Source organism: Orcinus orca, chromosome 2 (assembly GCF_937001465.1).
Source record: "Orcinus orca chromosome 2, mOrcOrc1.1, whole genome shotgun sequence".
Taxonomy (NCBI): Eukaryota; Metazoa; Chordata; class Mammalia; order Artiodactyla; family Delphinidae; genus Orcinus; species Orcinus orca.
In genome coordinates, this window is record NC_064560.1 from 142,748,106 (window position 1) to 142,774,654 (window position 26,549).

At 37.5% G+C, this 26,549-nt stretch overlaps 1 protein-coding gene across 1 annotated transcript in view; it reads left to right on the top strand.

Annotated features, from left to right (window-relative positions):
- The first annotated feature begins 2,009 nt into the window (after positions 1-2,009).
- The window catches only part of LOC125963493 (WAS/WASL-interacting protein family member 3-like), a 303,322-nt gene continuing 278,782 nt past the window's right edge, over positions 2,010-26,549 (top strand). Inside the window, exon 1 of the mRNA XM_049705955.1 lies at positions 2,010-2,409. The gene's annotated coding sequence lies outside the window, so the exon portion shown is untranslated. The remainder of the gene's footprint in view (positions 2,410-26,549) is intronic.

Below are 26,549 nucleotides of genomic sequence, written 5' to 3' on the forward strand. Positions count from 1 at the left end.
CATTTACTTCTGATCTGATCTTTATGAGTTTTTCCTTCTGCTAACTTTGGGGTGTTTTTGTTCTTCTTTCTCTAATTGCTTTAGGTGCAAGGTTAGGTTCTTTATTCGAGATGTTTCCTGTTTCTTAACGTAGGATTGCATTGCTATAAACGTCTCTCTTAGAACTGCTTTTGCTGCATCCCATAGGTTTTAGGTCATCGGGTCTCCATAGTCATTTGTTTCCATGTATTTTTTGATTTCCTCTTTGATTTCTTCAGTGATCACTTCGTTATTAAGTATGTATTTTTTAGCCTCCACGTGTTTGTATTTTTTACAGATCTTTCATGTAATTGATATCTAGTCTCATAGCATTGTGGCCAGAAAAGATACTTGATACAATTTCAATTTTCTTAAATTTACCAAGGCTTGATTTGTGAACCAAAATATGATCTGTCCTGGAGAATGTTCCATGAGCACTTGAGAAGAATGTGTATTCTGTTGTTTCTGGATGGAATTTCCTATACTATCAATTAAGTCCATCTTGTTTAATGTATCATTTAAAGCTTGTGTTTCCTTATTTATTTTCATTTTGGATGATATGTCCATTGGTGAAAGTGGGGTGTTAAAGTCCACTACTATGAATGTGTTACTGTCGATTTCCCCTTTTATGGCTGTTAGTATTTGCCTTATGTATTGAGGTGCTCCTAAGTTGGGTGCATAAATATTTACAATTGTTATATCTTCTTGGATCAATCCCTTGATCATTATAAAGTGGCCTTCTTTGTCTCTTGTAATAGTCTTTATTTTAAAGTGTATTTTTTCTGATATGAGAATTGCTACTCTGGCTTTCTTTTGATTTCCATTTGCATGGAATATCTTTTTCCATCCCCTCACTTTCAGTCTGTATGTGTCCCTAGGTCTGAAATGGGTCTCTTGTAGACAGCATATATATGGGTCTTATTTTTGTATCCAGTTAGCCAGTCTGTGTTATTTGGTGGGAGCATTTAATCCATTTACATTTAAGGTAATTATCGATATGTATGTTCCTATTCCCATTTTCTTAATTGTTTTGGGTTTGTTTTATAGGTCTTTTTTTTTTCTCTTGTGTTTCTTGCCTAGAGAAGATCCTTTAGCATTTGTTGTAAAGCTGGTTTGGTGGTGCTGAACTCTCTCAGCTTTTGCTTGTCTCTAAAGGTTTTAATTTCTCCATCAAATCTGAATGAGATCCTTGCTGGTTAGAGTAATCTTGGTTGTAGGTTTTTCTCCTTCATCACCATAAATATGTCCTGCCACTCCCTTCTGGCTTGCAGAGTTTCTGCTGAGAAATCAGCTGTTAACCTTGTGGGGATTCCCTTGTGTGTTGTTGTTTTTCCCTTGCTGCTTTTAATATGTTTTCTTTGTATTTACTTTTTGACAGTTTGATTAATATGTGTCTTGGCATGTTTCTCCTTGGATTTATCCTGTATGGGACTCTCTGTGCTTCCTGGACTTGATTAACTATTTCCTTTCCAATATTAGGGAAGTTTTCAACTATAATCTCTTCAAATATTTTCTCAGTCCCTTTCTTTTTCTCTTCTTCTTCTGGAACCCCTATAATTCGAATGTTGGTGCATTTAATGTTGTCCCAGAGGTCTCTGAGACTGTCCTCAGTTCTTTTCATCCTTTTTTCTTTATTCTGCTCTGCAGTAGTTATTTCCACTATTTTATCTTCCAGGTCACTTATCCGTTCTTCTGCCTCAGTTATTCTGCTATTGATCCCTTCTAGAGTATTTTTAATTTCGTTTATTGTGTTGTTCATCTTTGCTTGTTTCATCTTTAGTTCTTCTAGATCCTTGTTAAAGGTTTCTTGCATTTTCTCTATTCTATTTCCAAGATTTTGGATCACCTTACTATCATTATTCTGAATCTTTTTCATGTAGACTGCCTAGTTCCTCTTCATTTGTTAGGTCTGGTAGGTTTTTATCTTGCTCCTTCATCTGCTGTGTGTTTTTGTATCTTCTCATTTTGCTTATCTTACTGTGTTTGGCGTCTCCTTTTTGCAGGCTGCAGGTTCGTAGTTCCCGGTTTTTTTGGTGTCTGTCCCCAGTGGCTAAAGTTGGTTCAGTGGGTTGTGTAGGCTTCCTGGCGGAGGGGACTAGTGCCTGTGTTCTGGTTGATGAGGCTGGATGTTGTCTTTCTGGTGGGCAGGTCCACGTCTGGTGGTGTGTTTTGGGGTGTCTGTGGACTTATTATGATTTTAGGCAGACTCTCTGCTAATGGGTGGGGTTGTGTTCCTGTCTTGTTTGTTGTTTGGCATAGGGTGTCCAGCACTGTAGCTTGCTGGTCGTTGAGTGAAGCTGGGTGTTGGTGTTGAGATGGAGATCTCTGGGAGATTTTCGCCGTTTGATATTACGTGGAACTGGGAGGTCTCTTGTGGACCAGTGTGCTGAAGTTGGCTCTCCCACCTCAGTGGCACAGCACTGACTCCTGGCTGCAGCACCAAGGGCCTTTCATCCCCACAGCTCAGAATAAAAGGGAGAAAAATTAGAAAGAAAGAGGATAAAAGAAAAGAAAGGCAAAATAAAATAAAGTGATTAAAATAAAAAATAATTATTAAGAAAAAACATTTTTTTTAAAGAAAAAAAAAGAAACGGACGGATAGAACCCTAGGACAAATGGTGAAAGCAAACTATACAGACAACATCTCACACAGAGCATACACATACACACTCACAAAAAGAGGAAAAGGGGAAAAAATAATAAATCTTCCTGTCAAAGTCCACCTCCTCAATTTGGGATGATTCATTGTCTATTCAGGTATTCCAAAGATGTAGGGTACATCAAGTTGATTGTGGATATTTAATCTGCTGCTCCTGAGGCTGCTGGGAGAGATTTCCCTTTCTCTTCTTTGTTGACACAGCTCCCGAGGTTCAGCTTTGGATTTGACCCCGCCTCTGCATGTAGGTCGCCGGAGGGCGACTGTTCTTCGCTCAGACAAGACGTGGTTAAAGGAGCCGCTGATTCGGGGGCTCCGGCTCACTCAGCCTGGGGGGGAGGGACAGGTACTGAGTGCGGGGCGAGCCTGCGGTGGCAGAGGCTGGTGTGACATTGCACCAGCCTGAGGCGCCCCGTGCATACTCCCAGGGAAGTTGTCCCTGGATCCTGGGACCCTGGCAGTGGCAGGCTGCATAGGCTCCCCGGAAGTGAGGTGTGGAGAGTGACCTGTGCTCGCACATAGGCTTCCTGGTGGCTGCAGCAGCAGCCTTAGCGTCTCATGCCCATCTCTGGGGTCCGCGCTGTTAGCTGTGGCTTGAGCCTGTCTCTGGAGCTCCTTTAAGCAGCGCTCTTAATCCCCCCTCTCCTCGCGCACCAGGAAATAAAGAGGGAAGAAAACGTTTCTTGCCTCTTCGGCAGGTTCAGACTTTTCCCCAGACTCCCTCCCGGCCAGCCATGGCACACTAACCCCCTGCAGGCTGTGTTCACGCCGCCAACCCCAGTCCACTCCCAGCGCTCCGACCGAAGCCCGAGCCTCTACTCCCAGCGAGCAGAGAAGCCTCTCGGGCTGGTGAGTGCTGGTCAGCACGATCCTCTTTGCGGAAATCTCTTCGCTTTGCCCTCTGTACCCAGTGGCTGCGCTCTCCTCCATGGCAGTGAAGCTTCCTCCCTCTGCCACCTGCAGGCTCCGCCTGGGAAGGGACTTCTAGTGTGTGGAAACCTTTCGTTCTTCATGGCTCCCTCCCACTGGTGCAGGTCCCGTCCCTATTCTTTTGTCTCTGTTTATTCTTTTTTCTTTTGCCGTACCCAGGTACGTGGGGAGTTTCTTGTCTTTTGGGATGTCCGAGGTCTTCTGCCAGCATTCAGTAGGTGTTCTGTAGGAGTTGTTCCACATGTAGATATATTTCTCATGTATCTGTGGGGAGGAAGGTGATCTCTGCCTCTTACTATTTTGCCATCTTCCCCTACATACCGGGCCTCCGTCCGCAGGAGTGTTGCGGCTTCAGCCGCTGGGGCCCCTCCAGAGCTGGCAGCCTCAGCGCAGCTGCCCTCCCCTCCAGCTCCGGGGCAGTTCCGTGTTGGCAGAGGGAAGAGACCCTGAGCCAGGAGCATGTTAGTGCATTTATTAGGAAAGATGGGATTCTAAAATTTTAGATGGGGTTTGTGTTAGAGTACCCAAGACTATCCTCAGGCTTGATGATTCACTAGAATGACTCACAGGACTCAGAAAAAGCTGTTATACTCAGTCATGGTTTATTAAAATGAAAGGATATGTATTAAAATCAGCAATGGGAAAGGACACATGGGGCAATGTCCAAGGCAAGCCAGACACAAGCTTCCAAGTTTTTCTTTCCAGTGGAGTTACACAGGGACACAATTAAATCTTATATCAGTGATGTGTGACAACAAGGGCAAAGTACTGCTAACCAGAGAAGCTGCTCACCTGAGCTTTGGTGTCCAGGTTTTTATTAAGGGTCAGTCATGTAGGCATGTAGCATCCAGTCCCCTGAGCAAAAACAGGTATTCACCTTAAGTCACTTTGTTAGGATAAACTTACCTGGTCACACTAGCCTTAGCATGGCCCAAGGCCCCAGGCATACAAAAATACATTATCAGGTAGAATATTCCAACAGCTCAGAGGATATCTTTCAGGGGATGTCCAAGGGCCAGTCCTGGAGACTTTTTATTTGGAAAAATGTTTTCTAAAAGAGATTTATTTGGAATGTGTGGGGTTTGAGTGACCTAGTCTTGCTAGGTTAGGTATTTCAGGTATAACTTCTTTATGTCTTGGTCTTAAAATCTATTGTATATGATAATAATTTAGCTATATAAAGTTTTTAACATTATTCTTATTGTGCATATTTTCCATATTTTTGACCATACTCTGTCCTTATATTGAAGATTTGTCTCATAAGTAGCATAGAGTGTATCTCCTTTTTTTTGTTCATTTATATTTATTCTTCAGTTCGAAATTTTAGTCCATTTATATTTTTAAAATTACTGAAATATATAGATTAAATTGAACAAAATCTGCAATTTATTTTCCCTTTACTTTTAATGTTATGTGCTTTGTGTTATTCCATTTCCACCCTATATTAACTTGTTAGATACACCATATTTTACTATTTTATTTGTTATCCTAGAAACTAAAATATTAATTCTTGGCATTTTAAGTTTGAAATGTTACAGCTTGTTAAACAATGAAAGGGCTTTCAACCCTTTAACTCCCTCTTTTGAGTTATGTCTTATTTGTGTGTGTGTGTGTGTGTTTAAATCTGTATACATATTAAACACCACATGGTTAGCTTGGTAATTTATATGATAGTAAGTGTGTATTTGTAAGTTTCTTGAGAAAATTGCCTGGCCATGCTATATAAGAGTTTGATTTTATTACTTTTACAGAAGAAATGTGATCAATTTTCATCTGTAATCAGTTTTGTTCTGCATTTCTTTACTTCATACATTTACCCACACAACTACCCTTTTCTTGGCCTTTATTCCTTTGTTGTCTTTCTTAGCTTTCATCTGGGGTGATTTTCTTGTGCCTGGGAAACACTTATTAGCATTCTTTTCAGTGCAGATTTGCTGGTAATGAATTCTCTCACTTTTTGTTTGTCTGAATATTCCTTTAGGTTGCCTTCATTTCTAAAGAATATTTTGTTAATAGAGAATTTTATGTTGAAACATTTTTTCTCTCATTCATTTAGAGTTTTCATTATATTTTATTTTGACATTCCTTATTTCTTTTGAGTAATGTGTTGTTGGTTTTTCTGTTATTCCTTTAGAGGTAATGACTTTATTCCTTGCAGTTTTCTAAGATTTTTTCTTTTTCATTGTTTTTTTCATCAGCTTTATTCTTAAATGCCTAAGTGTGTTGTTATTTCTGTTTATCCAACATGGTATTTAAAAAACTTATTTAATATATGGCTTGATGTCTTTACTCAGTTTGGGAAGTTTCTCAGTGTTTACATTTTATTCAGCGTTTTTGCACTATTTTATCCTTCAGTTCTTCTGGGTCACTCTTTTCTGAATTTTCCATCTTTTTTGTGTGTTTTTGTGATTAGTCTATATATTTTATTCCAAACAAATTTTTCAGTTCATTAACTCTCTCCTCAAATGTGTATTCCAGTTTATTGAGTGTCTTATTTCAATTATTGTGTTTTCAGTTCTAAAACCTTCCATTTTATTCCTTTTATGGGATAAAATTTCTCTCATGGTATTTAATTCCTTGACATGTTAATCACAGATTTTTTTGAGTCCATGTATGAGAACTCTGTTCTCTTGTAGGACTATTTTTACTGTCTGAGAGTGTTGTTTGTTTGCTTTGTTTTTTAGTACAGTCTTCTTTAACTTCTATGTGCTACTCCTTAATTTCAAGAGTTATTTTAAAGTTACAGTAATCAAGAGAGTATAATATTGATAAAAAAATAGGGTAACTGATAAATGGAACAGAATAGAGTCCAGATATAGACTCTCAGTTACATAGTAAATCTGTTTTCAATAAAGATTCTATAGTAGTTTCCTATAGCTCTTGTAACAAATTATCACAACCTTTGTGGCTTAAAAAAATGTATCCTGTTACAGTTCTGGAGGCCAGAAGTCCAAACTGGGTTTCACTGGGTCAAAATCAGGGTGTTGCCAGGGTTGCATTCTCTCCAGGACTCTAGAGGAGGATTGGTTTCCCTGCCTTTTCCTGTTTCCAGTGGCTACCTGTATTGCTTGGTTTGTGGCCCTTTCCTCTATCTTCAAAGCCAGTGGCTTAGCATCTTCTCTTTTGGACTCTACTTTTTGTCCCCAATACATGGCCACCTTTTATTCTGTAGTAAAATCTCACCCTCCCTTCTTATAAGAACTCTTGTGATCATACTTAGAGTCTGGATAATCTGAGATAATGTTCCCATCTCAAAATTCTTAATCTGCAAAGTCTCTTTGTCATATAAGGTGACATTCACAGGTCCCAGGGATTAGGATCTGGATATCTCTGGGGGTCATTAGTCAGCCTATCTAGATGCTAAGGCAATTCGATGGGTTTTTAATATTTTCAGCATACAGTCCTAAAAATATTGGAGAACCATAAACTAGATAGCTAGCTGGCCAGCCATCTAACCAGCCACTCAAAGGAAGGAAGGAAAGTGGGAAGAATGAAAAGAAGGAAGATCTCTTTACCTGATACCTTATAACATTTTTAACTTACCATGGATCATTGAGTTAAATATGAAAGTTAAAACTATGCAACTTTAAGAAAGATTTCCTAAATATGACAGATTTCCAAAATATGACAAAAACTCATGAGGTATTAAAGAAAAAAATCAATAAATTGGACTTCATCAAAATTAAAAACTTCTGCTCTTGGGCTTCCCTGGTGGCGCAGTGGTTAAGAATCCGCCCGCCAAGGCAGGGGACACGGGTTCGAGCCCTGGTCCGGGAAGATCCCATATGCTGTGGAGTAACTAAGCCTGTGCACCGCAACTACTGAGCCTGCACTCTAGAGCCCGCGAACCACTGCTACTGAGCTCACATGCCACAACTACTGCCCGTGTGCCTAGAGCCGGTACTCCACAACAAGAGAAGCCACAGCAGTGAGAAGCCCATGCACTGCAACAAAGAGTAGCCCCCGCTCACTGCAACTAGAGAAAGCCTGCACACAGGAACGAATACCTAATGCAGCCAAAAATAAATAAATAAATTCATTAAAAAAAATTTTGCTCTCAAAAAATACCATTTTGAAAATGAAAAGACAATCTCCAGACTGGGCATAAATATTTGTAAAACATATATCTGAGAAAGGACTTGTCTAGAATATATAAAAACTCTTATGACTCAATAAGACAAATAACCCAATAAAAATGTGCCATAATTTCAACACTTACTTAACAAAAGAAGATATACTGATGACAAATAAGCACATAAAAAGATGCTCAAAATCATCTAGATCTCCATATAGGTAAGATTTATTACAACACCAAATCATAGAATTGTCTCTGTATTCTTTTACACTGAAAAGAAACCTCTGCTTTCTATACCTTCCCCCCAATCACCCTAAAATCCAAAACCTACAATAAGTAATTTCTAACACCTTCTTACTAAGATTCCACACAGATCCCCATGGTGTACATTATTCCTCATAGCAATGAGTAGTAAACCCAATTTGTTAGCTGAAAGGAAGGCATCAGTGGTTAGTGATAGTTTCAAGATTGTGTTTCTGAAGAGAGAGAGAAAGAGGGAGAACCTTCAAAACTCCCACCATCACATCACATCTAACTCTAACATTGACACTAACAACTTCCAACTTATTATATATGTTTCAGTCTAACACTAATGGCCCCTTTTGTGCACTAGAACACATTCACTGTAGCCTACTCAAAACCATTATTCCAGCAAGTCTCCCCTAAGGACTAGCACGGAGCAGCTGGTATCAGCATGGACTCTACAGCTAGATTGCCTGGATTTATATCCCAGCTCTGCCATTCTTTGTATGACCTGGAGTAACTTAGTTACCTTCTCTGTGTCTTGTCTCAATTTTCACATCTTTTAAATATAAGGATATTAATAATACATCATAGTATTGTGAAGAATAAATAAGTTATTTTTTGTAAGTGATTTATAAGAGGGCTTTGTTGATTGTTAGCATGATAAGGACTTTAATACATCTCTCTGCATCATCAAATTTCATTCTCTATTAGATCATTTCCATTAATACAAAACATATTTTTCTCTCATTTAAAAAATAAACTTCCTCTTAATTCTTCTTTCTCCTCTAGCTAATGCCCCATTTAAAAAATCTCCTTTATAGCCAAATTCCTGGAGAGTTAATTCTACTCCTTGTCTCTAAATCCTTTTCTCCCAGTCTCAGGTTTTGGCCCCCACCATGCCTCTGAATTTGTTCTTCTCAAAGTTACAAATCACCCCCTGCCCCTTTTGTAAATACAATGGTTAATTCTCAATTTTTATTTTACCTGCACTATTAGTGTTGTGTATAGTTATAGAGTTAATTTCTCCCCTCTCTTAGATATTCTTTCTTTACTTGGCTTCAAGTACTCCATACACTTCTGCCATTTCATTGGTCCCTTTTTATAGTTATTTCCTTTCTCCCTGGATTTTTAATGTTGGTGAGTGCCAGGTCCTCATCATTGTTCCCTTTCTCTAAGTATCCTCACTCTCTTCGTGAGCTCATATCTTCCAGTGACTTTTAATATCATCACATGCCAGTGCCTCTGAAATATGCATTTTTGCCCAAACCCATCTCCCAAAGTCTAGGATAATAATAGACCAATACCCTCCTGAACACACCCAATTCAAAATAATTGGACCTCAATATCCTGATCTTCCCTCACCAGATATGTTCAGCCAATTACTCCCTCTACCCCCAATTTTACTTGTTATCTATACTTCGAGTTGTTCAGGATAACTTGGTGTTACCCTTGACTCCTTTCTTTCTCTCATACCCCATATCAAATCCTGTTGCTCCTGCCTTTTTTTCTTTCTAACACCTTTATTTGAGTATAATTACTTTACAATGGTGTGTTCGTTTCTGCTGTATAACAAAGTGAATCAGCTATACATATATCACCTTATACCCTCCCTCTTGCATGTCCCTCCCACCCTCCCTATCCCACCCCTCTAGGTGGTCAGAAAGCACCAAGCTGATCTCCCTGTGCTATATGGCTGCCTCACACTAGCTATTTTATATTTGGTAGTGTATATATGTCCATGCCACTCTCTCACTTCCTCACAGCTTACCCTTCCCCCTCCCCGTGTCCGCAAGTCCACTCTCTACGTCTGCATCTTTATACCTGCCCTGCCCCAAGGTTCTTCAGAACCTTTTATTTTTTTAGATTCCACCTCAGTACAAATAAGTCAATTTCGTTTCTTTTTATGGCTGAGTAATATTCCATTGTGTATATGAGCCACATCTTCTTCATCCATTCATCTGTCTATGGGCAAATGTTGTTTCCATGTCCTGGCTATTGTAAATAGAGCTACAGTGAACATTGTGGTACATGACTCTTTTTGAATTATGGTTTTCTCAGGGTATATGCCCAGTAGTGGGATTGCTGGGTTGTATGGTAGTTCTACTTTTAGTTTTTCAAGGACCCTCCATACTGTTCTCCATAGTGGCTGTATCAATTTACATTCCCACCAACACGGCAAGAGGGTTCCCTTTTCTCCACACCCTCTCCAGCATTTATTGTTTGTAGGTTTTCTGATGACAGCCATTTTGACTGGTGTGAGGTGATATCTCATTGTAGTTTTGATTTTAATTTCTCTAATGATTAGTGATGTTGAGCATCCTTTCATGTGTTTGTTGGCAATCTGTATATCTTCTTTGGAGAAATGTCTATTTAGGTCTTCTGCCCATTTTGGGGTTGGGTTGTTTGTTTTTTTGATATTGAGCTGCATGAGCTGCTTGTAAATTTTGGAGATTAATCATTTGTTAGTTGCTTCATTTACAAATATTTTCTCCCATTCTGAGGGTTTTTTCTTCTTTATGTTTTCCTTTTCTGTGAAAAAGCTGTTAAGTTTCACTAGGTCCAATTTGTTTATCTTTGTTTTTATTTCCATTTCTCTAGGAGGTAGGTCAAAAAGGATCTTGCTGTGATTTATGTCATAGAGTGTTCTGTCTATGATTTCCTCTAATAGAGTGTCTGGCCTTATATTTAGGTCTTTAAACCATTTTGAGTTTATTTTTGTGTATGGTGTTAGCGAGTGTTCTAATTTCATTCTTTTACATATAGCTGTCCCGATATCCCAGCATCACTCATTGAAGAAGCTGTCTTTTCTCCATTGTGTATTCTTGCCTCATTTATCAAAAATGAGGTGACCATAGGTGCATGGGTTTACCTCTGGGCTTTCTATCCTGTTCCATTGATCTATATTTCTGTTTCTGTGCCAGTACCATACTGTCTTCATTACTGTAGCTTTGTAGTATAGCCTGAATTCAGGGAGCCTGATTCCTCCAGCTCCGTTTTTCTTTCTCAAGATTGCTTTAACTTTTCGGGGTCTTTTGTGTTTCCATACAAATTGTGAAATTTTTTGTTCTAGTTCTGTGAAAAATGCCATTGGTAGTTTGATAGGGATTGCACTGAATCTGTAGATTGCTTTGGGTAGTACAGTCATTTTCACAATGTTGATTCTTCCAATCAAAGTACATGGTATATCTCTCCATTTGTGTGTATCATCTTTAATTTCCTTCATAAGTGTCTTATAGTTTTCTGCATACAAGTCTTTTGTCTCCTTAGGTAGGTTTATTCCTAGGTATTTTTTTCTTTTTTTGCAATGGTAAGTGGGAGTGTTTCCTTAATTTCTCTTTCAGATTTTTCATCATTAGTGTATAGGAATGCAAGAGATTTCTGAGCATTAATTTTGTATCCTGCTACTTTAGCAAATTCATTGATTAGCTCTAGTAGTTTTCTGGTAGTCTTAGGAGTCCCTATGTATAGTATCATGTCATCTGCAAACAGTGATAGTTTTACTTCTTCTTTTCTGATGAAGTGGGCATCCTTATCTTGTTTCTGATATTGGTGGAAATGGTTTCAGTTTTTCACCCTTGAGAATGATGTTGGCTGTGGGTTTGTCATTTATGGTCTTCATTATGTTGAGTAAGTTCCCTCTATGCCTACTTTCTGGAGGGTTTTTTATCATAAATTTGTGTTGAATTTTGTCAAAAGCTTTTCCTGCATCTATTGAGATTACCATATGGTTTTTCTCCAATTTTTTAATATGGTTTATCACATTCATTGACTTGTGTATATTGAAGTATCCTTGCATTCCTGGGATAAACCCCACTTGATTATGGTGTATGATCCTTTCAATGTGCTGTTGGATTCTGTTTCCTAGTAGTTTGTTGAGGATTTTTGCATCAATGTTCATCAGTGATACTGACCTGTAGTTTTCTTTGTGATATTTTTGTCTGGTTTTGGTATCAGGGTGATGGCGGCCTCGTAGAATGAGTTTGGGAGTGTTCCTCCCTCTGCTATAGTTTGGAAGAGTTTGAGAAGAATAAGTGTTAGCTCTTCCTTAAACGTTTGATGGAATTAATCTGTGAAGCCCTCTGGCCCTGGGCTTTTGTTTGTTGGAAGATTTTTAATCACAATCTCAATTTCAGTGCTTGTGATCAGTCTGTTTATATTTTCTATTTCTTCCTGGTTCAGTCTCAGAAAGTTGTGGTTTTCTAAGAGTTTGTCCATTTCTTCCAGGTTGTCCTTTGTTGGCATATAGTTGCCTGTAGTAATCTCTCATGAGTCTTTTTATTTCTGCAGTGTCAGTTGTTACTTCTCCTTTTTCATTTCTAATTGTACTGATTTGGGTCTTCTCCCATTTTATTTTTATGAGTCTGGCTAATGGTTTATGAATTTTGTTTATCTTCTCAAAGAACCAGCATTTAGTTTTATTGATGTTTTTTATTGTATACTTCATTTCTTTTTCATTTCTTTCTGATCTGAGCTTTATGATCTCTTTCCTTCTACTAACTTTGGGGTTTTTTTTGTTCTTTTTTCTCTGATTGTTTTGGGTGCAAAGTTAGGTTGTTTATTTGAGATGTTTTTTGTTTCTTGAAGTAGGATTGTATTGCTATAAAATTCCCTCTTAGAACTGCTCTTGCTGCATCCTATAGGTTTTGGGTTGTTGTGTTTTCATTGTCATTTGTTTCTAGGTATTTTCTGATTTCCTCAGTGATCTCTTGGTTATTTAGTAGTGTATATTGTTTTGCCTCCATGTGTTTGTATGTTTTACCTTTCTTTTTCCTGTGATTGATATCTAGTCTCATAATGTTGTTGTCTGAAAAGATACTTCATATGATATCAATTTTCTTAAATTTATGGAGGCTTGATTTGTGACCCAAGATATGATCTATCCTGGAGAATATTCCATGAGCACTTGAGAAAAATGTGTATTCTGTTGTTTTTGGATGGAATGTCCTATAAATATCAGTTAAGTCCATCTTGTTTAATGTATCATTTAAAGCTTGTGTTTCCTTATTTTCATTTTGGATGATCTATCTATTGGTGAAAGTGGGGTGTTAAAGTCCCCTACTATGATTGTGTTACTGTTGATTTCCCCTTTTATGGCTGTTAACATTTGCCTTGTGTATTGAGGTGCTCCTATGTTGGGTGCATAAATATTTACAATTGTTATATCTTCTTGGATTGATCCCTTGATCATTATGTAGTGTCCTTCTCCATCTCTTGTAATAGTCTTTATTTTAAAGTGTATTTTGTCCGATATGAGAATTGCAACTCCAGCTTTCTTTTGATTTCCATTTGCATGGAATATCTTTTTTATCCTCTCACTTTCAGTCTGTATGTGTCCCTAAGTCTGAAGTGGGTCTCTTGTAGACAGCATATATATGGGTCCTGTTTTTGTATCCATTCAGCCAGTCTGTGTCTTTTGCTTGGAGCATTTAATCCATTTACATGTAAGGGAGTTATTGATATGTATGTTCCTATTACCATTTTCTTAATTTTTTTGGGTTTGTCATTATAGGTCTTTTCCTTCTCTTGTGTTTCCCGCCTAGAGAAGTTCCTTTAGCATTTGTTGTAAAGCTGGTTTGGTGGTGCTGAATTCTCCTAGCTTTTGCTTGTCTGTAAAGGTTTTAATTTCTCCGTCGAATCTGAATGGGATCCTTGCTGTGTAATCTTTTTTTTGTGGCCTCTCCCATTGCGGAGCACAGGCTCTGGACGCGCAAGCTCACTGGCCATGGCTCACAGGCGCAGCCGCTCCGCGGCATGTGGGATCTTCCTGGACCGAGGCACGAACCCGTGTCCCCTGCATCGGCAGGTGGACTCTCAACCACTGCGCCACCAGGGAAGCCCTGGGTAGAGTAATCTTGATTGTAGGTTTTTCCCTTTCATCACTTTAAATATTTCCTGCCACTCCCTTCTGGCCTGCAGAATTTCTGCTGAAAGATCAGCTGTTAACCTTATGGGGATTCCCTTGTATGTTATTTGTTGTTTTTCCCTTGCTGCTTTTAATAATTTTTCTTTGTATTTAATTTTTGATAGTTTTATTAATATGTCTTGGTGTGTTTCTCCTTGGATTTATCCTGTATGGGACTCTCTGTGCTTCCTGGACTTGATTAACTATTTCCTTTCCCATATTAGGGAAGTTTTCAACTATAATCTCTTCAAATGTTTTCTCAGTCCCTTTCTTTTTCTCTTCTTCTTCTGGGACCCCTATAATTTGAATGTTGGTGCATTTAATGTTTTCCCAGAGGTCTCTGAGGCTGTCCTCAGTTCTTTTCATTCTTTTTTCTTTATTCTGCTCTGCAGTAGCTTTTTCCACTATTTTATCTTCCAGCTCACTAATCCATTCTTCTGCCTCAGTTATTCTTCTGTTGTTTCCTTTTAGAGAATTTTAAATTTCATTTATTGTGTTTTTCATCATTGTTTGTTTGCTGTTTAGTTCTTCTAGGTCGTTGTTAAACATTTCTTGTATTTTCTGGATTCTGTTTCCAAGATTTTGGATCATGTTTACTATCATTACTCTTAATTTTTTTTCAGGTAGACTGCCTATTTTCTCTTCATTTGCTTGCTCTGGTGGGGTTTTACCTTGCTCCTTCATCTGCTGTGTGTTTGTCTTCTCAGTTTGCTTAACTTGCTGTGTTTGGCGTCTTCTTTTCACAGGCTGCAGGTTCATAGTTCTCATTGTTTTTCATTTCTGGCCTAGTGGCTAAGTTTGGTTCAGTGGGTTGTGTAGGCTTCCTGCTGCAGGGGCCTGGTGCCTGTGTTCTGGTGGATGAGGCTGGATCTTGTCTTTCTGGTGGGCAGAACCACATCCAGTGGTGTGTTTTTGGGTGTCTGTAACCTTATTATGGTTTTAGGCACCCTGTCTGCTAATGGGTGGGGTGTGTTCCTGTCTTGCTAGTTGTTCAGCTTTGGGTGTCCAGCACTGTAGCTTGCTGGTTGTTGAGTGGAGATGGGTCTTAGGGTTGAGATGGAGATCTTTGGGAGAGCTTTTTCCATTTGATATTATGTGGAGCTGGGAGGTCTCTGGTGGATCAGTGTCCTGATCTCGGCTCTCCATCCTTAGAGGCACAGGCCTGACATGTGTCTGGATCACCCAGACACTGTCAGCCACATGGCTCAGAAGAAAAGGGAGAGGAAAAGAAAGACAGAAAAAAAACAAAGTTATTAAGATAAAAAATTTAAAAAATTATTAAAAATAAAAAATATTAAAAAGAAAAAAGAGAGCCATCAAATCAAAATCAAATCCACCAATGATAGCAAGTGCTAAAAACTATACAAAAAATAAAAAATGAAACAAAACCAGACAGAACCCTAGGACAAATGGTAAAGGCAAAACTATATAGATAAAATTACACAAAGAAGCACACACATACACACTCACCTAGAGAGAAAACGGGAAGAAATTTGTATGTCTTTTGGGAAGTCTGAGGTCTTCTGCCAGCATTCAGTAGGTGTTCTGTAGGAGTTGTTCCATATCTAAATACATGGAGATGTATTTCTGATGCATTTTTTGGGAGGAAGGCGATCTCCATGTCTTACTCCTCTGCCATCTTGAAAGTCTCCTGCTCCTGCCTTTAAAACATATCTAGACCGTGACTGCTTCTCATCCTATCCAGTGTTACTACTTGGTGCAATGTCTCATCAGAAGTTCTTGCCTGAATTTCTATAATAGCCTCCAAACTGGTAGTCCTGCTTCTACCCTTGACCACTGAAAAATGCAACTCAGATCACATTACCTCTCTACTCAAATCATTATCATTTTATTCAAAGTCCTTAAAATTATCTATGAATCCTTATCTCTTCTCTCTGCTTCCCCCTACCTAGCCAAGTCATGTTTCTGATCTCTTCCCCAGTTGGTTTTCTTCTTCTCTTTTTTGTTTGTTTACACTTTAGTCACATTGGTCTCCTTGCCATATTTTGAACATTATTGGAAAGCACCCATCGTATTGCGTTTGTACTGCAGCATCTGTCTTCTCCACATAGCCACTGGCTAACTCCCTAACAGTTTTCAAGTGATAGCTCTAATTTCACCTCCACAATGAGGCCACTTTCTCTCCTACCCTGTTTAATACTGCAGCTGTTCTTTTTATGTGGGTATATCTTCATTCTCTTTACTCTGCTATTCTTTGTCATTTTTATAGCACTTAAACACTAATATATTGTACAGTTGACTTATTCATTGTTTTAGTTATTTTATTTTCTGTCTCCCTGCTGGAATATATGTGCTGTAAGAGTACAAATATTTACATATTTTCACTAATATATCTCAAGAACCTGATTAAGTACATGTAATAAATATTTACTAAATGAATGAATAAAAATAAAGGGGTGAAAAGGAGATCTGAAACATTGTCTTCCCCTTCCCCTCAACTATATTACTTTACTATCTTTGTCTAGGAAGTCCAGTAAAAGCTTATAATATTTGGGTGAGCAAGAACAAGGGATGTAACAACCACCTCATCATTGACTGACAAATGCAGACTACTTGTGATTTGATGTATATGAGGGTTTTGATTATCTCCTACAAATTAGTAGTCTAAAGAACTATTTCTTTAAACTTCTTTATTGCTTAACAGAGTTTATTACATTTCCAAACATTAATAATTCTGGTTTAAACTTTACATGTCTCTTCAAATTTATTTACTTCACAGTCTAAGTGTGGCGTATCAAGAAGCCAGTGTGTTGTATAAGCATCTACTTTCTGTTTGTGCAAGACAGAGTTGTCTTTCAACTCAGCTAAGACAGGTAGCTCTATGCTTATCTCCAGGAAAGCATGGATGACTAATACAGACCCTTGTCTAAGATAAGGAGGAGTCAGGTAGCTAGTGAATTTCAAAACTCTCCTGGAGATACCCAGAGCTAGTTTGTTTACATTTTTTTTTAGGGATGTATTGATGAATGGCGTACCCCAGGTTTAATAGGTCATATACCCTGGCTTTGTTAGAAGACCCTGCTGCAAACATGTCCAAACTCTCCTGAAACCAAGATTCCTCACACATATCTTGGTGATTCACAATTATAACATGCAGCACATCCTGTGCTAATAAGAATGAATCTCAGGGAGCTGTGCCTGGAAGTCTCTTGGGCTCCCCAGTCTTGACTGTGCTTTCTTTCTGTTGATGTGCCAAATCTTTTACCTTTGTTAAAGGTATAATGTATGCATGTAATCTATAAAGTCTTGTGAATTCTTCCAATTGTACTGTGTAATTCATATAGTATTTATGTTTTCTTTCAAGGAATAAATTATCTATTTTCAGCTTTAATTTATAATTTTATACCATAACTTTTTATAATGCTTAATTAGAAAAAATAGATATTTTCACAGACTGCTGTAATAAACTTCAAACTTCTCATTTTCTTCTCATTCTTTTGAAACATCGTAAAATAATTAAAGACTTTCAGAAGGACAGGCTGCAAATCAGATTTTCATTATTACGAAATGATTTGGCTATATTTTGATCACTTCTTAACTTCTGTATATCATATAAACTTTTAAGGCCATGATATATTAGCTTTTAAATGTAAGTCTCCCTTCTTTTTCTTAAATAATAGCATGGGATTATATTTTACTATAACTTCTGTAACTCTAATCGTCAAATAAATTTTTAAACTTTGCTTCTGTTAAATAATTGAAAATGAATTACTTTTTCCATTTACCCACAAAGTCTAGAAGGAATACTTCCTAGAAATTTACTCTCTGTTAATATGCTGCATTTATTAGATGATTTTCACACAGCAAGAAAATTCCTAAGATGAACTTAAGGCAAAGTCATGTCATCATTGATCTCCTGCTCAACAATCAATCCTTGAAGCATTAATAACTCAAAATGGTTATGCTATTTCATTACCATGGGAATTGGAAGTGATGGCTATGACCTTGGTATATGGATTGGTGACCCAAAACGTAATGGATTCAGTCTCAGGGTGCTTGGCAATTATGTTTGTATAACATTTTGGGATCAAAGTATTTTGATCCTAAAATGAATCCACTTAAATTTGTTGGTAAGCTGCATATTTAGAAAATGACATTGTTACTCTGCTACTTTTTTTCATTTGAATACAGATTTAAATTATCTAATAAGAGGCTATTTGTTGAATCAAAAACTATAAAATCATCTTGAAATAATGCTATGCTTTAAAGCAATATTTGGATAGAAAACTTTAAAATAGAAAGAGTAAGAGTTAGCTCACAGCCATGCTTATTGGTTTATCTGAAATATGTGCCCTTTATAAACCATGCATTTTGTCTTCACCATAATATTTTTTTTAGCATTTTGAAATAACCCTTTATCTATTCCCAAATTTTACAATCCCTTTGTGGCAAACACTGGCCATGTGGTCACCATAGCCATTTCCTCTTCCCAGCCTTCCTTGTAGTTGCAAGGGGAGAATATGACTGATTATGGCTAATAGAATATTGGCAGAAGTGGTGAACACCATTTGTAGTCCTAGATCTCCCACGAGATTTTCTACATTCTTTTTCATCTTGTGTCCCAGCTGGATGAAGAAGATTCAGCACAGGACTCTATAGCCCTAGGGTACTATAGCAACATAAACCGTAAGGACCCTTGATTACCGAAATACTGCTAGTAGGAGAGCCAGTCAGCCAGCAATATCCATTCCATAATTTGCATGAATGAGGCATACACTTTTATTGTCTCAATCCACTGAGATTTTAGGTTAGTTTTTAAAAAATAAGTTAGCATATCTTAACTAATATGCCACCTTACTTTCTATTTTATAAAACATTTACCATCCCTAAATTGTCACATTTGTGATATGAATTTTGGCATGTCAGGACTTTATTGGTTAAAGTTTTCTAAATTGTTTATCCTAAAACACAGGTACACTGGTAGGAGATGTAAAATATATATTCTAATTTTATTGCTTTATTTTGGGGAGGATAGACAATGTCAAGATAATGTGTAATTCCTCTTGCATCTAGATTTATGACTATAATTTTAATACAAAATGTTACCTGATTTTCAAACAAACAATTCTTTAAAATGATGATCCTAAGCTTTCATATTATCCTTAAATACATTGAAAATCCAGCAAAAAAATCTCTCATTTCAATACATTTTCCTAGGCTACTCTTTTTTCTTTTGCCATCATATCCATGATTCACTTTGTTTTGATAAAACACTGCAAAGTGAGGCACAATTTTGTTCAATATTTACTTAATACAAATTTATCAAAGACTTAACATCTGCTAGACAACATGTTAAGTTGTTGAATTATATAGCAGTGAACAAACCACACTTGAATCTTGCCTAATAAACTTGAGATCTCGTAGGGAAACAGATTCCTGACAATTAATTATATAAATAACCTTCAATTATAATTATGATAAGTAATGGATTTCTCTATGTTAAACTTTTATCCTACCTTACTGACTTCATTTATTAGTTCAAATAGTTCTTTACAGAGTCTTTACAGTTTTCCATACAGAGTATCATGTCATCTGTATGTAATGGCAATTTCAACTCTTCCCTTTACAATTTGTATACCTTTAATTTCTTTGTCTTGTCTGATTGCTGTGGGTAGGGCTTCCAATACTACGTTGAATAGAAGTGGTGAGAATGGGCATCCTTGTCTTGAAAAATGTAGTGGGAAGGCTTTCATCTTTTCACCATTGAGTAGAATATTGGCTGTGGGTTTATCATAAATAGCTTTTATTATGTTGAGATATGTTACTTCTATACCCACTTTGTTTTTATCATGAATGGATGTTGAATTTTATCAAATGCTTTTTCTGTATCTATTGAGATGATCATGTAGTGTTTGTCTTTTCTTTTTTTGATGTGGTGTATCACATTGATTTCTTATATGTTGAACCATCTTTGTGACCCTGGAATTAATCCAACATTATCATGGCATATGATCCTTTTTATGTGTTGCTGGTTTCAGTTTGCTAATAATTTGTTGAGGACTTTTGCATGTATATTCATCAAAGATATTTGCCTCTAATCTTTATTTATTTTTTGATTGTCTCTTTGTCTGGTTTTTGTATCAGGGTGATGGTGGCTTGCTTCACAGAATGCTTTTGGGAGTGTTCCCTCCTCTTCATTCTTTTGGAAGAGTTTGAGAAGGATCAGTATAAGTTCTTCTTTGTCTGTTTGGTAGAATTCCTCAGTGAAGCCATTTGGTCCTGGATTTTTGTCACAGGAAGATTTGTTTGTTTTTAATTAGAGTCTATTTAACTTCTAGTGATCACTCTGTTAAAATCATCTATTTCTTCTTGATTCAGTTTTGGTGGACTGTATGTTTCTAAAAACTTGTCCATTTCTTTTAGGTTGTCCAGTTTGTTGGCATAAAACTGTTCATAGTATTTTCTTACAATTTTTTTGTATTTCTACCATATCAGTTGTTATTTCTTCTCTTTCATTTCTTATTTTATTTTCCTCTCTCTTTTCTTTTTGGTGAGCCTGGCTAAATGTTTCTTGATTTTGCCCTTTCAAGACTTACCAGTTCTTGGTTTTATTGATATTTTCTATTTTTTAATCTATATTTTATTTTCTCTCTGAGGTTTATTATCTTCCTTCTACTGACTTTGGGTTTTGATTCTTCTTTTTCTAGTCCTTTTAGATTGTAGGTTAGGATTTTTATTTAAGATTTTTCTTATTTCTTGAGGAAGGCCTGTATCACTATGAACTTCCCTCTTAGAACTGCTTTCGTTGTATCCCATAGATTTTGTAAGGTTGTGTTTCCACTGTCATTTGTGTAGAGGTATTTTCTGATTTCCTCTTTGATTTCATCCTTGACCCATTGGTTTTTTAGTACCATGTTGTTTAGTCTCTATGTAATCAGTTTTTTTCCTTATTTTTCTTTCTATGATCAATTTCCAGTTTCATGTCATTGTGGTCAGAAAAGATGCTTGATAGCATTTCTGTCCTCTTAAATATTTTGAGGTGTGTTTTGTGTCCCAGTATGTGTTCTAGCCTATAGAATGTTCCATGAATACTTGAAAAGAATGTATTCTGGTTTGTTTGGATGTATGGTCCTGTAGATATCAATTAAATCAAACTGTTCTATTGTGTCATTTAGTATCTCTGTTGCCTTATTGACTTTCTGTCTGGAAGATCTGCCCACTGATGTCAGTGAGGTGTTAAAGTCTCCTATCATTGTCATATTCCTGTCAGTTTCTCCTTCTGTATTTGTTAATATTTTTAAATGTATTTAGGTACTCTTATATAGGGTGCATATATGTTAACGAATGCAGTATCCTCTACTTGTAATGATCCCCTTGTCATTATATAGCGTCCTTCTTTGTCTTTCTTTCTGGACTTTGTTTTAAAGTGTATTTTATCTGAAGTGAGTATTGCTACCCTCACTTTCTCGTTATTTCCATTCGCATGAATAACCCTATTCAATCCTCTCACTTTTAATCTATGTGTGTCCTTCTCCATAAAGCAAGTCTCTTGTGGGTAGCTTAATGTTGGTTCCTGTTTTGTTATCCAATCTGCCAATATATGTCTTTTGACCAGAGCCTTTAGTCCATTGACATTTAAAGTAATTGTTGATAAGTATGTATTTATTGCCATTTTAAACCTCATTTTCCAGTTGTTTTTGTCGTTCCTTTCTTTTTCTTTTGTTTTTCCTTTTGTGGTTTAATAGTTTTCTTTCATATTTTGCTTGAGTTCCTTTCTTTTTGTATTTGTGATTCTAATATGTGTTTTTGAATTGTGGTTACCCTGGTTTTCAAGTATGTTAACCCATAACTATATCTACGTGCTTTAGACTGATAGTCATGTAAGTTCAAATACATTCCATAAGATCTACATTTTTTACTTTCCTCCCCCACATTTTGTGATTTTTTTTTTTTTTTTTTTTTGCGGTACGCGGGCCTCTCACTGCTGTGGCCTCTCCCATTGCGGAGCACAGGCTCCGGACGCGCAGGCTCAGCTGCCATGGCTCACGGGCCCAGCCGCTCCGCGGCATGTGGGATCCTCCCGGACCGGGGCACGAACCCGCGTCCCCTGTATCCACAGGCGGACTCTCAACCACTGCGCCACCAGGGAAGCCCCATTTTGTGATTTTTATGTCCTATTGTACATCTTTATGTTTATCCTTTTGCTTTTCATTGTAGTTATCACTTTTACAAATTTTTTGGATTGTTTTTTAGTTTATGTATGACTTATTTAATTGATCTTCAGTCCTTTTATATATTTTCCTTTCGTGATTTTCCCTTTCCTATAGATTTTTGCTTATTTTCTATTTAGAGAAGACTTTTCAGTATTTCTTTTAGGTTAGGTTTAATATTGCTGTATTTTTTTAGTTTTTCTTTGAGAAATTCTTAGTTTCTCCTTCTATTCTAAATTATAATTGCTGGGTAGATTTTCCTAGGTTGCAGGTTTTTCTCTTTCAGGACTTTGAAAATATCAGGCCATTCCTTTCTGGCCTGCAAAGTTTTTGTAGAGAAATCAGCTGATAGCCTTACAGAGGTTCCCTTGTAACTCACTTCGTTTTTCTCTTGATGCCTTTAGAGTCCTCTCTTTATCTTTAAATTTTGCCATTTTAATCATGCTTTGTCTTGTTGTGGGTCTGTTTGTTTTCATCTTTTTGGGGTCCCTCCCTGCTTCTTCTACCTGGATATCTGTGTCCTTCCTTAGGTGTGGGAAATGTTCAACCATAATTTCTTCAAATACATTTTTGATCCCCTTTTCTCTTTCTTCTCCTTCTGGAATCCATTTTATGCACAGGTTGGCATGCTTTATATTATCTCATAGATCATGTATGTTGCTTTTTTTTTTTTTCATTTGTCTCTCTGCTGTTCTGATTGGGTGATTTTCTATTATTCTATCTTGCAGATCACTTACTCATTCTTCTGCATTATTTAGTATGCTATTCATCGCCTTTAGCTTTTTATCTCAGCAGTTGAGTTGTCTCATTTTGATTGGTTTGCCTTTATAGTTTTAGTTCCTTGTTACAGTCATCTGCACTTCTATCAATAATCTTTCTTAATTCCTTTAGCATTTTTATTACTTCCTTTTTGAACTTGGGGTCTGGTAAATAGGAGAGGTCTGTTTCATTGTTCTTTCAGGGGATTTCTCTTGTTCTTTTAATTGGGAGTAGTTTTTTATTTTACTTGAACTTCTCTGAATCTACAAATTTAGGAGAAACAGTTATCTACTGTGGCCTTGAAGGACTTTTTTAAAGTGGGAGTGTCCTTGTGAAAACTGTATGAATCCAATGTTTGTTTTTGGTAGGAGGTCTGTTTTTGTTATGTATGCCTACCACATTGTTCCTTGAGTTTGCTGGCTATTGTCCCCTTGATAGGGGTGTGTTGGTGTTGTAGTGACTAGATCCTGTACTGGATTTTGGGTGGGGCCTCCATTTTGCTCTGTAGCTATTCACAGCCCTGTCAGGGGCAGGGTCTGCTCCCTAGTTGTTGGAGTAGAAGCCCCCAGATCTGGTTCTAGGCTGCGGAGTGAGATAGGTGGGACGGGTGTGCTCCCCCTGTGAAGGGAGCCACTGCATATTCCTCCCCAGGTGCTGTCCCCCAGAGATGTGCAATCCTGTGATGCTGGCTGCCACCTGTTGTGTGCATTCACAAATTCCACTGCTACTGGCCCAGCCCCCCAGCCCTGTCCCCACTGTGGAATCGATGACAATTGGGTGGGCTGTCAGTCCTGCCCCTGGCATGTCTGTGCCACCAGAGCCATTCCCCACCCTAAGCACACTCATAGCGGGGGTCTTATGTTGGACCCATGCCCCACCCAGCATGCACCGATGAGGCGTCTGTTGTGGACCCCTGCCCTGTCCTGTGTGTGACAAAAGTAGTGGGTACCTCACTCCAGGACCTTTGGGCTGTCCCAGCACAGCCAAACCAAGTCCTCTCCTTGGGTCTGTCTGCTGAATCCTGATTTTCAGTACCTAGCCACTGCACATACTAGTTGGAGTGTGTCTGGGGCTAGGAATTAAGGTGACATGGCCTTCGGTGCCAGCCTCTCTCTGCCCTGATTGATTGTTAGCAAGCCAGCATCTGCATACTCCTTTTGAGCAATGACCAGGCCACTCCAGCTCCCTATCTGCCCCTGTGGGCCCCCTAGCCATGAAGGGGGTCCCCAGGGCAAGGGAACGTTTCTTCTTTCATGACTCCCTCCCAGGGGTGCAGGTTCCATCTTGATTCCTTTTTCTTTTCTTTTGTTCTACCCACTTATGTGGGGATCTTCATTTCAGCTTTGGTTGTAAAAACGATCATCTGCCATCTTTCAGTTCTTTTTGTCAGAACTGTTCTACATGTAGATGTATTTTTGATGTGTTTGTAGGTGAAGGCAATCTCCATGTCCTTTTACTCTGCCATCTTTACTCTTAGCAGTCTGAAGATTTAATGTAATGGATTTTTCCTTCCATTAGTCACTTAAGAGATGTGTGTTTCATTAAAATACATTTTTAAAATGTCATATTTCCAAAGGATTTATTCTACTTTAACCTTTATAAATTTCACTGTAACTGTGACTACTTATTTTATAATTGCTCTTTCCCCTTATACTGCATATTCTATTTTGTAAATGATGAATAATTGTCTGTCAATATCTATATAATCCCTTAGCAAATTCAGCATCATACATTTAAAGAGAAAGGGAGAGAATATTTAAATGGGAGATCATGTTTTGAGGGCAACAGGTAAGGCATATTTTGGAGTGTGGGTTTTCTGAGTTCAGCTATAATGTTCTTATTTATTCTTTCTTTTGATAGTTTTTTTTTTATTTTATATTGGAGTAGAGTTGATTAACAATGTTTTGCTAGTTTCAGGTGTACAGCAAAGTGATTCAGTTATACATATACATGTATCTATTCTTTTTCAAATTTTTTTCCCATTTAGGTTATTACAGAGTATTTAACAGAGTTCCCTGTGCTATACAGCAGGTCCTTGTTGGTTATCTATTTTATACATAGCAGTGTATACATGTCAATCCCACACTTCCCCCCAGTAACCATAAGTTTGTTCTCTAGGTCTGTGAGTCTGTTTTGTAATTAAGTTCATTTGTATCATTTTTTTTCTATTCCACATATAAGTGATATGATACGATACTTGTCTTTCTGTGTCTGTCTTGCTTCACTTAGTATGATATTTTCCGGGTCCATCTATGTTGCTGCAAATGGCATTACTGAACCTTTATAGATTAGGAAAACTATATCAGCCATATCATGCCTTCGGTGTCCAAGTATTGAATAACTTTGTCTTTTCTCCCAGTTGAGATAGGGATGCTTATTATTAGAATCAATTTAATCTTAGTCTTGCAGTATTTAAACATACAAAGCTCAGATTTTGAGAATGAATGTGTTTTCAACTTGAAACACTGCACCAAAAGAAGCAAACATAGCCCTGGCCACAGTGAATTATATCATTATACTCCAAAAACTCTTATCAAACTTAATTACTTAACCTTTACACAATTAACTTCTCCATTATAATTCAACATGTTGTCCTCCCATTTCACATATTAAAGAGCCAGGTTAGTGGTCTAGGTTATTATGAGGAAAAGAAGCAGGAGTGAAGTGTTGTCAAGGTCAGCCCTACAAGAGTCAGACAAGCTTCTAAATCAGGGGCAGTTGAGCTCAAACAGGACAAAAATCAAAGAGAGAGGTAGTTAAAATCAAGAAGTAAAGGAGCCACAGAATAGAAATCAGTTCTCACAAATGGGGAGATCAGGAAACTCAATAGAGATAAGAGCAGATAGCATGTAGGCTGTGTCAACGATGCTTTTGGTAGGCATTAGAAGGACAGCCCTTTTATTAGGCTTCAAAGGGCATACTGTCACTTTCATCAAAATAATGAGACATTATTAAAACAAGCCGAAGAAGAACTTAACTCTAGATGCCATAGCCTAATTACATAAAAGATATCTGAAAAAAGTAGCTTAGGTTCCTAGAACTTTACTGTACTGTTTTCATTTGGGGGTACAGGGGTAGAGATGGCAGTGATGGTCTTGAATCTCTACACATTCAGTGGTAGGCAGAAATTAATAGGGTCTGTGACTGTTATTACGATGCATATTTTCATAAAGCACAGTTCCATAAGATCTAATAAGCAGAAATATGTCTTGAAGAGATTGAGCCTACTTAGGAAATGCAAGCCAGAAATATTATCATGAGATTAGAAGTAGGCAAACTTAAAGGACAGAACTAGTACCTAAAGCAAGTAAAAGGAGAAAGGTAAGACTCATGGTAAAAGGGCAATTCGAGGTATCTGATAGGCAATTATCCCTCCAGTTTAAAATTTCACTGGAATGACAGAAGGACTATGAAAATACAAATGCATCCATAGCCATGGTAGAGAACTGAGGTGAGAGTCACTAGCAGGTAAAACGCTGAAGAATTTCTAGAAAAATAAGTTGGATATAAGAATATTAAAAGAAACTCGTGAGAAATTAGGAACTCAAAACTACTTAGTGTTCAAAAAGACATCATAACAAGTAAGGTATCAAAGAAAAACCTTAGAATAACCCCAGGAACAGAGTACAGTAAGTCCCCTACATACAAACGAGTTCCATTCTGAGAGCACGTTCATAAGTCCAATTTGGTCATAAGTCCAACAAAGTTAGCCTAGGTACCCAACTAACACAATCGGCTATATAGTATTGTACTGTAATAGGTTTATAATACTTTTCACACAAATAATACATA